This window comes from Manis javanica, chromosome 12 (assembly GCF_040802235.1).
Source record: "Manis javanica isolate MJ-LG chromosome 12, MJ_LKY, whole genome shotgun sequence".
Classification (NCBI taxonomy): Eukaryota; Metazoa; Chordata; class Mammalia; order Pholidota; family Manidae; genus Manis; species Manis javanica.
In genome coordinates, this window is record NC_133167.1 from 101,865,848 (window position 1) to 101,878,971 (window position 13,124).

Sequence of the window (13,124 nt, forward strand, 5' to 3'; positions counted from 1 at the left end):
ATGTACTCATTTTTGTCAAAAAGGAGGTCTTTAGGACACCTCTGAAAGTAATTAGAAACAATGGCGTCCCTTAGAAATGTGTTCAAAAGCCCTTGAAGAGGAGATAGTGGCCCTGAAGGAGCTGTGAGCCTAACATCCCTAGAGGACTGGTGTCAGCACTGCCTGATGGCATTTAGGACAAGGACGTTAGCCGAGGGGCAGAGCATATCAGAGCAGGGAGCAGAGAGACACGGGAGGATGGCAGCATATCCAGAGGACCAGCCTCCAGGGAGAGGAGATACAGCAGACTCCAGGCATCAGGGGCAGGGGACGAAGGCTGCCCTGAGACACAGCGGAGGGTGGGTGACACACAGCACGCCGGAGAGCGGGTGCATGCACGCACTGTAGGAAATGGAGGCCACCCAACCACTCACTGTATTAGGTTCTCCAGAGAAACAGAACCAATGGGATGTGTATAGAGATAGGTACACGGAGAGATTTATTTCAAGGAATTGGCGCACACAATTGTGGAGGCCGCAAGTCCAAAATCATCCGGGTCATGGGGAGGGCTGCAGTGAAGTCTCAAAGGCAGGGCAGAAATGCCACTTGGTTTCTGTCGTTATCGCCTGTGTCTGAGGAAAGCATGCATTAGAGTAAGCACTGGGAACTAACCATCTTGCGGAAAAATTAGCATTATGTCCTGCCATACACCATGAAGTCAGTCTACAACCGATGCTGCGCTCAGTGGGCAAAGCCCTCCTGTCACGATTGAAGCCCATTGGCCTCAAGCCTAAATTCTCAAAGTTCCAAAGGAGAAAGGGGCCATACTAATTCTGTTGTTTTCATTACAACAGGAGAAAAAAAAATCAAAGCCCCATAACTATTTTCCCTTTTTCCCAGAAGAGAGTAAAGACTGATTTCTCCACAAACCTCTGAGCTTTACACTTCTTGAGTGAACACATATGCTTCTGGGGAAGAAAAAATTTATTTGTGAGCTCAAAAGTTTGTAACAGAGCCTCCTAACATGAAAGTAATTACAGTTGATCCTTGAACAGCATAGATTGGAACTGTGCAGGTCCACTTATACACAGGTTTTTTTCAATAAAAATATTGGAAATTTTTTTTGAGATCTGCAACAATTTGAAAAAAAATTTTTCTCTAGCTTACCTTATTGCAAGTATACAGTATATAATAGATATAACATAAAAATGTGTTAATTGACTGTTTATGTTTTCAGGAAAACTTCTGGTCAACAGTAGGCTATTAGCAGGTTTTGGGGGAGTCAAAAAGTATACATGGATTTTCAACTGTGCAGGGCTGTTCTCCCCAGTAGACCTATTAATAAAAGATAAAAATTATCTTTTATAGTCTCTGCATTGTTCAAGGGTCAACTGAATACATCATGGAGAGGCTGGCTGAGGGGAAGATGCAGTGTTCGCCAGAGTTGTGCTTTAGCTTCCCGGGCAATACCAGAACTGGGCCTTGGAGGAGGCACAGGACCCTGTGGGCACCAAGGAGCGAATTCCACACAGATCATTAGGAAGATTCTGTGAGTCCTCATAAAGTAAACTGCAGTATGCACCCAAAAACAGCTGCACAGGAGAGACATATGGGTGTGTAAGACGCATTTGTTTCTGCAACCTGACTTTCCTGCTTGGGTTTGTCTCCAGATTTATTGCATGCTGTCATATCATGATCAGTTTACTGAATCAACAGCTTTTATCCCTATTTCAAGAAAAACCGTGCAATACTCTGGGAGGAATCAGGGCATATGCATGCTTGAATTCAAAGGCTTTAATGTAACACAGTGAACTCTACTCTGTAGCATCTGGATTTAAATCAACATTTTAAAATGGAAATACTGACATTCTGTCAGCAGCCAAGAACATGATATCTTTAAATATCTTGGCCAAAAATCAGTCATCAATTTCTGATTTAGAAATATTTTGTTTCTTCATTCTTATCAAGAGCAATGGTTTGGAACTTATCTGATAGGTGTGACTGAAAGTCTAGATGTACTTTTTCTAAATATTTGCATTCCAGAGGAGCTCTCTAAATGTCAGTCATGGGCTTGTGTCACACACACACACACACACACACACACACAGAAAAACACACACACAGAAAAACACACACACAGCCAATGCCCCCTAAAGTCCCCATTTAGAATAAAGGACACTTCAAATCAAACTCACCTCTATCTAACACTTACTAAACTTACTTGCTGTGAATAGTATGGAACGGAAACTTTTGCAGAATAGACAGCCTTGATTGCCCTTTGGAATCTTACCTGTAACACAGGAGTTAGCATTTTACCTTACCACAAGGTGAGCCTGGGAGTGAATGAGTGATCAGACACTTTCAAATTGCTTACTGTGCATCAGGTACTGAGCTACATATTTTTGTTAATCATTTAAACCTCTCAACAAACCTATTAGGTAGATTCTATTATTACCGCCACTGTTTAACAGATGAGGAAACCGGAGTAACTGGAGACAACTTGAACAATCACACAGATCAGCAGTCATGATGTCTGGCCTTCAGGCCTTGGATCTGTGGCATAGTCAGAAATATATCTGGTTATCATCCCAGGTTCCAGGCACAGAGCCCTTAAAAGCCTTGGAATTTCCTGAGCCACAGGTAGGTTCTTTTGTAATTCATAGTGAGTGCCTTTAACCCTATCTGCATTTGTCCTAGAAGGTGACTTAGGGCGCAGCCCCTGCAGAGCCTCAGGATGGGGCTGGTCGCCAGAGGGACCCAGTGATGAGAAGGCTGGAACGTTTAGCTAGCCCCACCCACCAGCTCCAGGAAGGGGTAGGAGGTGGCTGGGGATTCAGCTCACAAAATATCTTGAACAACATTTGATGAGCTTGTCCACTGGTGCTGGGAGGGTGGTATAAGAGAAGGGACATGGAAGCTCTGGGTCCCCAACCCCACACCTTACTCTATGCATCTCTGCCACCTGCTGCTCTGAGTTGTATCCTTTATTATAAACCAGTAACCTAAGCATGATATTTCTCTGAGTTCTCAATGACGTGTTCTAGCAAATTACTGACCCTGAAGAGAGAGTCACTAGAACCCCTGATTGGTAGCTGGCTGGTCAGAAGTATGGATGGCCAGGACCTGCAAGTGGCATCTGAAGTGGGGCAGTCTTGTGGAGCTGAATCCTTAAATTCGTGGGATCTAGCACTCATTCCAGGTAGCTGGAGTCAGAATTGAACTGACTTGCTGGACACCCAGACAGCATCTGCAGGACGCCCCTTGGCGCACTCAGCATCTATTCCCCGCTCCCAGCAACAAAGGCTGACCCTGGGAAAATGGATGAGCTTGCCCACCGATGCAACAGAGAAGGAGGAGAGGTTAGCTCAGCACAAAACTCCGAAGAATCTTTGTTCTTGGGACATAAGAAGGGGCAAAGGAGACAGGAAACGGGTCAGAGGGACTGGAGAATTCTGCACCACAGTGTCCATGAAGCTGTAAAAACAACATATATCAGGGGTCAAATGCCTCTAAAACTTTAAGAAGGAGAAACTTCTTCCTGAACTTTGGGGCTTATTAGTGACTTTCAAAAATACAGATCCTGCAGGAAACCAGATTCAGGTGAGACCAACAGTGAGGAAGTAGCTATGCCAATTACAGGAAGACTTGTCTTTCAGAAAAACTGCTGTTGAAAAGAATGAGAAATGGGTATGGAAACAATTAAACTATTAGCAAAGAGTAAAACCACTGTATGTTTGCTTATAAGGTTGGGAAAGACACGGCAGGTGCTGTTAGTTCACAAACAAATGAAAAACCACCTCACATTTATTTTGTGCTTCCTACATACAGGCACTACTCTGAGCACTTTGTAAACAGTAACTCAGCTCTTTGGCCCCTGTGCCATGTCACACAGTAGAAGTGCCTACTCAGCTTTCTTACTGATGGGCCTGAGACAAAGGTGATACTGAAATTATGCTTCATGCTACTCACTTTAAAAGAGCGGTTACTTATGTGATAAGTTTTAGAGGGTTTTTTCCCCAAAATTGATGAAACTAACATTTCAAAGCTTAAAGAAATAAGCTTCAGACATGTGGAAAATTGTGCATCTCTCTACCCCTTATTGTGATGCTGAACGCATGAGCTGCCCCTGTCTGCCTATTAGCCTTCCTAGTTCAACCTATGAGCTGGTAGGTACCCTTAGCGCATTCCACAAGAGACACAGCCGGCCATGGCAGTCGGGGGGGAATGGGCACTGCCTCAGACGTCTGACTTCCGTTTACTGATCCAGAACCCAACTAACTGATGGCAGCGAGTGCGTGAGCCTTTTTTCCTGATGTCTGAGAGTTCTCAGCATTCTTTAGCACGCCATACCTACCAATAAGGAAGGGGCCAGTGCACTGTTCTTATTAATATGCTGGAAATATCTGCTTCCGACACCTGTCATTTTGCATCACTATGAATACAAACCACAGACACCATGTGGGATGTCAGAGGAAAGCGGAACGCGACGGTTTGCAATTCCCTTCTGACTTAATTTCACAGTTTTCAAGAGCCTTGTTTTGCTTCCATGATAATCATAGGGAAAAATAATTAACAATTATCCTCTGAGTGACAAAATTACTGCAAATTAAGAAACAGTTATGAATATAATTGACAGATAATTAGGTGACAAGAGCATGAAAAGTGCAGAGCCCAATGAAACAAAATGAATTAAAGCTACTAAGTGACCATTTGGTTTTCATTTGTTTACTTTGGTCCCCGAAGGACAGTCTGTCCCAAGATGCTTTACAACACTGAGTACTATGACTCAAAAGAAAATCTAAAGAGCTTCCTCACAAATATAAGTGGTAGATGCATCAGGTTGCAATGCCAACAGCACAAGGCTATAGGTCTCATCAGAACCTTCAGGGGGACAGAGTGGTTGTAATGCAATATGTTAAAACTACGGACATGAACAGGAAGGAAGGTCAAATACGATGACCTCAACACCAGTGCTACCAACTGGGAGCTGACATCAGAAAAACAACACAGTGAGACCTATGAACATTTTTTCTTCTATAAAAGCAATGAGAAAACTGGTAAAAATAGTCAGAATATAGACTTTTCAACAAACAGTGATGGAACAACTGGACATCCACATGCAAAAACAATAAATCTAGACACAAACCTCACGCCCATCACAAAAATTAACTCAAAGGGATCAGAGACCTAAATGTAAATGTAAAACTATAAAACCTCTAGAAGATAACATGAGAGAAACCCTGCATGACCTTGGGCATGGCTGTGACTTTTTAGATACAACACCCAACACATGATCCATGAAAGAAAGGATAAACTAGCCTTCTTTAACTTGAAAAGTTAGCTCTCTGTGAAACACACCATGAAGAGGATGAACAGACAAAGCACACTCTGGGAGAAAATATTTGCAAAAGACACACCAGATAAATGACTATTGTCCAAAACATACAAAGTAGTCTTAAAACTCAACAGTAAGAATACAAAAACACTGAAATGCACCAAACGCCTTAAAAGACCCTTCACCAAAGATGTACAGATGGCAAATAAGCATATGAAAAGATACTCCACATCATATGTCATCAGGGAAATGCAAATTAGAATATAAAGATCTTTTTATTCTGACCACCTTCAAGATTTTAGCTTTTTTGTAATTTTTATTATAGTATTGTTGATAAATAATCTTATGTTGGTTTCAAGTACACAACACAGTGTTTCAACAGTTACCCATATTAGTAAATCCTCACCCCCTCTAGTGCAGTTACTATCTATCAACATAGAAAGATGTTTCAGAATCACTGACTACATTCTCCTTGCTGGACTACCGTCCCAGTAACCAACTTATATCATGATTATGAATTATGATGCCCCTTTACTCCCCTACCTCTTCCCTACAACCTGCCCCAACCTCTTCCCTTTGGTAACCACTAGTCACTTCTCAAAGTCTATGAGTCTACTGCTGTTTTGTTCCTTCTGTTTTGCTTTGTTTTTAAGATTCCACAAGTAAGTGAAATTATGTGGTATTTGTCTTTCTCCACTTGGCTTATTTTACTGAGCAGAATATCCTCTAGGTCCATCCATGTTGTTGAAAATGGCAGGATTTCTTTTCTTTTTATGGCTGAATAATATTCCACTGTGTATATGTACCACATTCAAGATTTTATCTTTATACATGGTTTTTAGCAATTTGACCAGGAAGTGCCTAGGTGATTTTTTTTTTTGCCCTCAGCTTGGGGGGGTCTCTCTGTTTTTTTAATTTCTCTGGTTTTTTATTTGTTTTCTTTCATTAATTTTGGAAAATTCTCAACAATTATCTCTTCAAATATTTCTTTGGTGCTATTCTCTCTCTTTTCCTCCTGGAACTCCAATTTTATACATGTTGGGTTGTCCAATAGTCCCAAAGCTCTTGGGTGCTACAAGCTTTAAAAACAAAATACTTACCTTTCTCTTTGTTTCAGTTCATATAATTTCTATGAACCTGCCTTCATAATTATTGATCGTTTCCTCAGCTCTTTCCAATCTGCTGATAAGCTCATAATAGGAGCTCTTCATTTCTAATATCATGGATTTTTATTTCTAGAATTTCCATTTTCCTGTTTTTTATAGTTTCTATCTCTCTGATAAAACTTCTCTTTTGTTAATGTATACTATCCACATTTTTCACGAGTTCCTTTAACATATTAACCAGAGCTACTTTAAAGAACCTGTTGGATAGTTCCAACACCTGGGCCATATCTGGAAGTAGTTTTTTTGGTATTTTTGATCTCTTAACAAATTCCCTTTTCTTGCTTTTTTTTGTGTCTCCCTTTTTTTAACCAGCTTTAAAAAAAATGGCTTTTTTTTTAAGAGACATTTTTGGGTTCACAGCAAAATAGAGCAGAAAATAAAGAGTCCCCATATGCTCTGCCCCAACACATGTGCAGCCTTCCCCGTCAACATTGTACATCAGAGCTTACGTTTGTTACAACTGATGAACCCACACGGACACCTCATTAGGTTTACATTAAGGTTCGCCCTTGCTGTTGTACATTCCATGGGTTCTGCCCAATGTATAATGACATGTATCCACCATTATAATGTGCTACTGTACAGTGTCACTACTCTAAAAATCCTCGGTTCTCCTCCTATTCATCCTTCCCTCCTCATAACCCCTGGTAACGACTGATCCCTTTGCTGCTCTATGTTAACTTTTATGGGTTTGCCTTTTCCAGAATGTCATATAGTTGGAATCATACACCAGGTAGCCTTTCCAGATTGGCTTCCTTCACTTAGTAATATGCATTTAAGGTTTCTCCGTGTCTTTTTATGACTTGGTAGCTCATCTTTTTTTAATCCCTTGTCTGGATGTAACACAGTTTATCCACTCACCTACCAAAGGACATCGGAGTTGCTTCCAAGTTTAGACAATTATGAACACAGCTGCATAACCATCCATGGGCAGATTCACGTGTGGACATAGTTTTCGAGTCCTCTGAATAAATGCATGTGGTAAGAGCATGTAAGCTTTGTAAGAAACGGCCAAACTGTCTTCTCAAGTAGTTGTACCATTTGGCCTTCACACCGGCAATGAGTGAGGTTCCTGTGTCCACATCCTCACCAGCTTTTGCTGTTGTCAGTGTTTGGACTTTCCCCATTCTGAAAGGTACACAGTGGTGTCTCATTGCTGTTTTAATTTGCAATTCCCTAATGATGTAGGATTTTGATTATCTTTTCATATTATTTGCCATCTGTGTATCTTCTTTGGGGGTGTGTGCAGATCTTTTGCCCATTTTTCCCTTTTTAAATAGATATATTTTTCAGAGCAGTTTTAGGCTGACAGGCTGTATGTAGCCTTTTCAGATTGGCCTTTTTACTGCGTAAGTATGCATTTTACATTCCTCCATGTCTTTTCATGGCTTTATAGTTCATTTCCCTTTGCAATGAATAATATTCCATTGTCTGTCATAATTTCATATAATATGATAAATAATGATACTTTAAAAATGTGGTATCTTGAACACAAGATTTTTTTCTGACTTGCTTTTCTGTAAATTCATTTACTAGAACATCAAAAATTATACTTTAAGCAATTTCATTTTCAATCAATACAATTGAAAGCAATATAAGCCACTCTTGGCAAATGCAAAATCAATAATTTTTTATAATTTTTTATTTTGAGAAGGATGAAACTACTTCTAGAGTTGTGAGGAGTATTATGGTCTGTAACTGCATTGGGATATATTTGGTAAATTATTTTGAAATGTAAAGTTTAGCATAATGAGAGATGATGGTTCTAACAGGACAATTTTTCTAAATAGGATTTAACTCATACAAATTTAAAATTTACACATTGGGTATTTTAAGGTTTTCTCTGGCATTTCTTCTAATTTGTAGAGGTTTCTGAAATGGCTTCATGATTTTTATATAACTTAAGACACTTCTATATGCATTCTATAATTGTATCTTCAATTACAAGGAAAATTTAATTTAAAAATTTTCTTTCTCATTAGTAACTGGTTCATTTGAAGCTTTTTATAAAAATAATGCTATTTCTGTTGAATACAAAGACCTTTAAATTTAATTTTCAAGCCTGTGGATATTTGCTTTGCAATATTTCAGCAGTTGTAAAAACAGGAGATCCTAAACTCTTTGAGGATTCTAATAACTTCCTGATATGCTTTATTGCAATGACCATGATTATACTTTATTTTGTAATAATTTTTTGGCAAACTTTACTGCTTGAGCACCCACAGTTCCTTTTCTGATGCTCCAGCCAGAGTTAATACCTGTGAAGACTTGGCAAGGATGAGCTCTGGACACAGAGGTCAAGCTGCACTCCTCACAGGTCCCGGCGCTGCCCCCATCTGGAGCCACTCTTTTCCCCAGTGGCTGTACTGCCACAGTAACTGTCATCGCCCCCAGCAGGGCCCGGCCCTGGCCTGAGCACCTCCGGAGTCCACAGTGCCCACACTGTCCTCAAGGCATGCATGTGTGTGTATGTGGCCATCAGGCCGACTGCCATTGTCCCTTGCGACTTCACTTACAAAACACAAATACAAAAATACAATTATTAAGAATTTCAAAATGGCAACAGCAGAGCATTAAACCACACATGCTAAGTGAAGGAAGCTGGTCACAAAAGACCACATATCATATGATACCATTTATATGAAACCAAGTCACCAACTCAGGAAGCTAGCCCTGATTTTTACTTGCCCATTTCCCAGTGTGGTACCACCTCCCATCAGTAGCACCTGAGGGTCACTGGGGGGTGGTAGCATCCCTTGGCCTGTTACCCAGGGTGGTCACCCCACCTCCTCCATAGGCTCCTGCCTGGCACACATCCGGCAGCCTTCCAGAAGTGGTTGTGCCTGCCTCCTCCACGGCTTTCCGGACTATTACTCCACAATGCCAACATCCCTTCTGATCAGTGCCCCCAATCAATATGCTGCCTGTTTTGCCAGATAAAGGACTGGCAGTCCTTACACAAATCAGACCTCTTTTCTCTTCCTACCCAAGGCTCCTCTCTCCCCCCTGCTGGTGGCATTGTCTAGAAGGTAGGGGTAGGTACAGACAACATTCAGAGGTAATTACTACAAATTATTATTAACTCTAAATATTAGAAAAGTCTCACTTCAGAACTGGGCTATTTAGATCAATAACTTTTAGGTCAAGGCATGTTCATAATCCTGAGCATGACAATTAAAAGGGCAAAGTTATAAATAGCCTGGTTGTCCTGTTCCTCTGCCCTGCGACTACTGCAGCTCTTCCCTGGCACATCAGATTCTGAAGTGAGGACCTAAAGAAAGCTGTCACAACGCTGGGGGAAGGTCACACTTGTGCAGTGTGGCATGTGCCTAGAAACTGAAGCTTATAAATCAAGCTGAAAGCTGGTGAAGCTGCAAGATTTATGGCTCATTTGAAGAAACGCTAACTCGTCTGTAAATTGATACACCAAATGGAGCTCCATCTTCTTACCTAACACTGTTTAAACTGGCAGGCATGGCCTCTTGGGAGAATTAATTGCAGCGTGGTAAATTAAACGGAGTCTCCTGTGACTTGACAGAGATCTTGCAGAGGGAGCGCAAGTGGTCTCCAACCAGCAATGAAGAAGAGATGGAAGAGGGTCTCCAACACATGTCTTCAGACCGAACAGTGGAAGAGACTTGAACACATTAACTTACGGAGTCCATAAAAAAGGGGTGGGGATTTGGGCCTTAAATTTAACTTCATTTAACCCTTTAGAACAAGTACAAAGGCATACTGTGCTTTTACTTATGAAAGCACAAGTAGGCTTTAAAATATTTTGAGCATGATCTCAAAAGGTCACGTGATAAGAATATTGCTAACAAATGCCTTTTCCTATCATTCTTGCTTTTTTTTCCCTCGTGTGTTTCCCTAATGAAATTCCTTCTTGAAAACGCTGGAGTTCCAACCATCTTTCAGGAATCTCTATTTTCTGGGCAATTTTTGCCTCCTAATCCTAGGTCAGTAGGACATGACCTTTCTGTGTGATGAGCCACTCCAGACTGGTTAAGCACCCGTGACTTCTGACCTGTTTCTGCTTCACTTTTGCAGGGGCTGCTCTTCACCCTATGGAGTGTCTTTCTCAACCTGTTGCCTGGCCCCCCTTCACCACAGTCAAGAGCCATCTGAGCACCAGCTCTGCCTAAACCGGGCAGGGCCTGCATGGAGCCTTCTGCCTATTTACTTTTCCCTCTGCGTCATCTGGTGTTTTGAATAATGACCTGAGGTCTGCTTTTGTTCATGCGATCCCTCTGAGTTTTGAATTCCTGACATAAGTCTTAGTATTTGATATTCTGCATTTCAGATTCTCACTTTCTACGGTTTAAAATGCTTATGGTCTTACGCTATCAAGCATTAGACGGAGTTATTTAGTAGCTTTCTTTATATACTCTCAGACTAGAAATTTAACGGAGCTGTTTTTTCGGCTTCGTGCTCTGTCAACTCTGATCATATTTTAAGGGTTGTTTTCAGGTCTCCTCGACACTGGGGTCGCCAAGATTTCAACAACCCTAGGTTTTCCTGTCTCTCTTCCTCCTTTTGTCCACATCTCTCATTCTCCCTTTTTTAAAAACGGGTCATAATTAAAAATGGAACTCACTCTTCTATATCTATCCTAGGAGATACAGTTCCCCATTAGTAATACAGGAAATGGGCTGATCGGACACAACTTACTCCAAACCTTTATTCATTAAACAACCTTCTGATCCAATTTGATCATCGCAGTGGATTTATTTATACGAGCTCCATTAGTAGATTTATCTTTCATTGTCTGTTAAATGGGCAGTCTTACTAATTTGAAATTTAGAAAATGGAGAAAGGAGATGAGAAGGATAAGGAGATAAAAAGACCAGATGACTAAAAACTCAATTCTAACTGAAAAATTCTCTAATCCCTGAGATTCAATACAGTAGATGAGTGATACATTTCATGATTTCACGTCTTTAAAAAAGCAATGCTTATTTGAAAGGTTGGCTGTTGTTAAGATAAATTTCACATACCACATAACTCCCCCGTTTAAAGTGTATAATTTGGTGTTCTCCTGGTTTTATACAGCAGTCCCTTCCCAACCGGGGCCGAGGCGACTACGTTCCCAGACCCCAATGGATCCTGAAACTGCAAATAGTACCCAACCCTATATGTATATTTTTTTCCTGTACACACACACCTATGATAGTTTAATTTATAAATTAAGCACAGTTTATAAAAGATTAACAACAGTAACTAGTAATAAAACAGAACAATTCTAACTGTAATATACTGTAATAACTGTTAATACGTATACATACTGTATAAAAGAGCGTGAATGTGGGCTCTCGCTCATAAAAATGCCTCCTTGCAGGGGACTCACCAGCTCGTGACGGTGCGGGACGAAGCCTCGGTGACGAGAGGAAGGCGGGGGATGACGCAGCGTTGTGACGTAGCTCCGGGCGACCGCTGAGCTGACGCTGCGTCAGAAGGCAGGTCAGCCGCTTCCGGGGCGTGGTTGGCCCGGGGCACTGCAACACCCAGGAATGGGACTGCTGGGCCCTCGGGGGACTGTCCCTACCCTGGGAGGAACTGACGGGCTGCTTTCCACAGCGGCTGCACCATTTTGCATTCCTACCAGCTGCGTATGGGTCTCTGATTTCTTCAGAGCTTTGCCAACACTTGTATTTCTTTTTCATTATAGGTATGAAGGGTGTCTGATGGTGACCGTTTTTAGTGGGTCGTTGAAAGTAAGTGAGCCGTTATAGGTAAAAAAAATAAATAAATAAATAAATAAGACTGTACCAGTCATGGGCACCTTTGTCTGCTGGTAGAGTTTACGTCTCCTGTGATGACTCCACTGTCTTTTGGACTAATCAAGCATTTTTTTCCCCCTAACCTATGCCCCCTTTGGAAAAATGTTAAAAGCTCATGACATCTTGAGGTTCTTACACATCTCCTAGGTTTAGGATCATCTTAACCTTTTGTCTGAAACTTTTTGATTTCACATATCAGGGAAGTAAATTTGCCAACTTAATGTTTGACCAAATATCAGCTATAGGAAACATAATTTCATCAAATAAAGAACACTGAAGCCTCAAAACAGTAGAACTATTCCAAACCAAAAGATAGTCTTTTCCAGTCTTACCTGAACACACACACACCACGCTATTGTTAATTTCTATGATTTAAAATACTAGTTTCCCATATGGGTTCCTATGAAACCTCTGGTGAGGGTTTACACTGGAACAATGTTGTTGATACTCCCACAGGAAAGTGGCCTTCTCAGACAAGTACACAGCCCAGAGGCAGGCAAACAGGTGAATGAAGAGAAATGGAGAAAGAAAGGTTGCCTATGCCTGAGCCGAGAATATTCTGATAGCACCTCTGTCATCTTCAAGCAGCTCTGTACTAAAAGTACTGGCTCTGCCTGTCCTCATAGTCTGGATACAAAATGGTACTTCTTTGATGAACGTCCTTTGGATGCAGAGTGGGACCAGTCTGACACATCTGGGACACCCTGGTCAATCTCAGCCTTTCTAAAGATGGGACAGTAGTATGCCACACATATGCCATTATGTGACACACGATGTGATGTCAAATAAAGTACACCGTGCCTCATATGAAGGGTTCTTGACTGCACAATTGAACTTGCACTCATCACTTAGAAATTTAGGTAT

At 41.2% G+C, this 13,124-nt stretch overlaps 1 long non-coding RNA gene across 2 annotated transcripts in view; it reads right to left on the bottom strand.

Annotated features, from left to right (window-relative positions):
• LOC140845246 (uncharacterized) overlaps window positions 1-12,083 on the bottom strand; it is a 31,618-nt gene extending 19,535 nt beyond the window's left edge. For both annotated transcript variants that reach the window (XR_012124040.1, XR_012124039.1), the window contains exon 1: window positions 11,766-12,083. This is a non-coding gene — a long non-coding RNA (uncharacterized lncRNA). The remainder of the gene's footprint in view (window positions 1-11,765) is intronic.
• Window positions 12,084-13,124: the final 1,041 nt, after the last annotated feature.